This window comes from Quercus lobata, chromosome 3, assembly GCF_001633185.2.
Source record: "Quercus lobata isolate SW786 chromosome 3, ValleyOak3.0 Primary Assembly, whole genome shotgun sequence".
In the NCBI taxonomy this organism is placed as follows: domain Eukaryota; kingdom Viridiplantae; phylum Streptophyta; class Magnoliopsida; order Fagales; family Fagaceae; genus Quercus; species Quercus lobata.
The window spans coordinates 22,446,521-22,450,242 of NC_044906.1; the positions used below are offsets into that span (position 1 = coordinate 22,446,521).

Sequence of the window (3,722 nt, forward strand, 5' to 3'; positions counted from 1 at the left end):
ACATTTTGGAATAGTATAGGACTAGGAGAACTTTTTTTTTTAAAAGGTATTCTCTCGAAGTTCAAATTATGTACGGATATATCTCATATGGATTTCCAAGAATTTTGGAAGATTGGTTTTAGTTTTTCATTTGTATCCGAATTACTTAATCTTGACAAAGCATATTAACATTGGTTTATCTTTCTTTTTCATTTTTCATAATAAATTTGATAGATATAATGAAGGAGAGGAGATTTAAACATTGAATGTTGCTATTAAAAACACTAGGATATACTAGTTGAACTATAAACCTCTTAGCAAAATTGGTTTATCATTGGTATAACACAAAGTTGAAGGCTGGATGTGGAATTGTAAAAACTTTCTGACAGAAAGCACCTCAACAATGAGGTAAGTATACGAAGGACTTGTTCTGTCAGACTAAAAAATTCCTCCAGAATTGTTAGTTATCACCAAGGTGGAAAGTGATTGATATTTGATCATCCAAAATATTGTTTTGATCAAACCAAAATCCTAAATTGGTTGACAACAATGTTATGCCTCACTGCCTCAATGTGTTACACTACAACAATCCATCTTTCATCCCACATCACTAATTTATGTCAGAGTAGGGGTCAACTTGGTGTATAAATAAGATGTGAGCTTCACATGCCAACATACTTACCTGGACGGGGTCAATGGGTGATCAAGAAGGCCCATGGCCTAGGCTAGTGACCTCCATTGCACTTAGGAGGGGTGCTTACCTAAGGTCTAGCGAAGTGGTGGAGCCTATGTCATAGTTTGTGGTAGAGGGGGCCTGCGTTCGCGCGGCCCCTGTCAATACTATATTCTAAATTGGTTTCTTCTCATATGCAATAAAGAATAAGAGTATATCTTTCTCAAGGAAGAGTAGATTTAACTACTCACACTAAAATGTGGAATTTTTATGTGTCATGTATTTTTATGGAGAAACTTGAACATTGAAACTATTTTTTTATACTATAAGAGCATTCACAATAGACACGTTGCAACAGTGGATCTATTTTAAGTTTTAGCTTTCAACACAATAAAATAATATATCTACTACAATAAAATAATTTATCTCACTACAATAAAATAAAATATTCACTACATACAACCATCAGCCACACACACAACCACAACCAAAACCACCACCACCACCACAGCCCACAACAAAGAAAAAAAAATCAACCAAGCCCACACCCACCAGGCAACACCCACACCCACCAACACAAAACCCACTCGAGCCACCACCGTGAACACACCGATCTACCCACAAACCTACCCACCCACCGATCCATTCCTCACTAGGTAATATATCCACTAATGTCGATGAACCCAGCCATCCACTGATGCCGATCTACCCACACAACCACAACCACAACCACCACCACACCATAGCCCACAGTAGGGGGAAAAAAAAAAAAAACAACCAAGTAAGGGCGAAATGGGTTGGCGGCGTGGATTAACAGCGTGGGGGTGGGCTGGCAATGGTGAGAGGAAGTTGAGAGAGAGCTAAGAGCGTTGAGAGAGAGGTGAGAGTTGAGAGTTCTGAACTAAAAAGGAAAAACAAATAAATAATATTTTAATAGGAAGTGAGAATAAAAAATTATTTTATTTTTTAGCTCTCAGCTACAATTCACATCTATAAATGTGAACTGTAGCAATGAAGCTAAAAAAAATAGCTATAGCTCCACTGCTGGATGGTGGTTTTTTGTGTTTTGGTGGAGCTAAAATAACTATATAGCTATTTAGCTCCACTGCTATGAGTACTCTAATCTATAATTTGTGGTGAAAATGTTGTGGAATAGTGCCTCTCATTTTTATGTGTTATGGAATTTGATTAGATTTAAATTTCTATATTTCTCTTTGTGCCCTTAATTGTTTGTCATTAGATTTAAATTTCTATATTTCTCTTTGTGCCCTTAATTGTTATTAGTAAATTACTAAAGTAATAGGGTTAAGGGTTAATCGAAGTGTTATGCCCTATTTTTGTAGATTTTTGTGATGCCTTATTATTATTATTATTTTTTATTCAAGATAAAATTTTTACTATAACTTAATCTAAGTGTGAAATCCCCTTTCAAATACTTCAATCTCAATCCTTGCCTCCCTCACTTCGCAAAAAAAATTGTATTTTTGTAAAGTGTCATCACGCCAAAAGTGCTATTTTTAGGACATTAAAATGAACGTTAAAGAGTTTTTTTTTTTTTTTTCATAGATATATAGACTGGAAGGATCATAAAAATGCAATAAATGGTGTTCATTGAAAATGAAAGCTCAGACTCTTTAAATGCAATGTAACCCTGAAATATGAATTCTTTAGGCTTAGACAATTTGAAGATTGAGGCTATCAAGTCAATCTATCAAACTTTTATTAGTCAAGCTGTTGATCATACAGCAAACAGACCATAGGAAGTTCTCATTATTTCAAATATGTAGATTGCACAACATACATAAAGCAGTTTCTGATATTCAGAAACAATCAGTCATAAGTCATATTTTCTGCCTCATGCCTAATGGAATCAAAGAGTGCAGTAGACAGATAACGCTCTCCAAAGTTGGGAAAGATAACCTGTATTCAAAACAAAATCAAACAGAATAGTTAATGGACTTGAGTTTGGAATACACAGACTAGCACAGCTCTAACTCTAAGCCGTCTGTGCATTTTATACAATCCTACACATAATTGCAATGGAAAAATGAGTTAAGGGTGGCAAAAGGTCAAAGTTTAGGTCTGACAACTGGATTGCATATATTGTTTTTTGGAGTGCCCAACCCATATTGAACCTTACTTTCATACAGACTCAACCTGGTCTTTGTTTTAAGCCAACTTAGGAATTTATACTTTTTAGTAGGTAGGTCATTTAATATGAATCAAATCCGATTCTAGGTTAGTTAAGCAGGTATGCAATACTTATGCAACTCCTAGGAACACCAGTATTAAAACCTGGGCCTAAATATTCTGAAATTTTTTTCAAATGATTTTTTTTTTTTTGAAATTATTGGACTTAAAAAGCATTAGTGTGTCACAAATTTTTTTTTTTCAATTAAATTTTTTTTTTTTAAAGATCCATTTATATAAAAAAATGAAGACAAAGGGGACTGATCAATACGATATTATAGCCCACAAGTAGCAGCTTTGCAGAAGTACTGTAGAGCTTGAAGCCTTGAACAATATTTACTTCCTGGGTTAGGATGAGAAAATTGAAGAAATAGAAATCCTAAGAGTTGTATGAGACATAATTAGAGGGATTCTGGAGCAAATTTTGAAATTAGTTAAATCAAGCTAAGCACAATACCAAAATACATTTAATGAAGCGCAACAAAGATTCTATATCAATTTAAAGAAGACACTTGGACTTACAGCAATAAGTTTTCCAGCATTTTCTGGCCTCTTTGCCAATTTTCTGGGATGCACGGACGCGGCATCCAGCCCAGCACACCCGCGTCCGACGCGGTGGGACGCGGTGACACGAGAGGGACGCGGCAGACTGCGCGTCCGTGCCGCGTCCCACCACGTGGCAGCTCCTGAATCGGGCCGACGCGGCTGAAATCGGCGCCGACGCGGCCCAAATTGGGCCGACTCGGTCCGTATCGGCCGTATCGGCCATATCGGTCAATATCGACCGGCGACCGATACGGCCGAAACAGGCCGGAATCGGCCGTGAAAATCGCCGGAGAGACCGAAATTCTGACCTCAGATGCGTTTCTTGCCTTATTCT

At 37.0% G+C, this 3,722-nt stretch overlaps 1 long non-coding RNA gene and 1 other non-coding gene across 2 annotated transcripts; one reads left to right on the forward strand and one right to left on the reverse strand.

Annotated features, from left to right (window-relative positions):
- The first annotated feature begins 653 nt into the window (after nucleotides 1-653).
- Nucleotides 654-814, forward strand: LOC115983056. The gene has a single exon (XR_004089860.1). It is a non-coding gene; the product is annotated as a U1 spliceosomal RNA (small nuclear RNA).
- A 1,534-nt stretch (nucleotides 815-2,348) lies between these two features.
- On the reverse strand, nucleotides 2,349-3,407 carry LOC115979976. Its single transcript, XR_004089255.1, has 2 exons — nucleotides 3,365-3,407; nucleotides 2,349-2,572 (listed from the first exon to the last, which is right to left on the reverse strand). It is a non-coding gene; the product is annotated as an uncharacterized LOC115979976 (long non-coding RNA).
- Nucleotides 3,408-3,722: the final 315 nt, after the last annotated feature.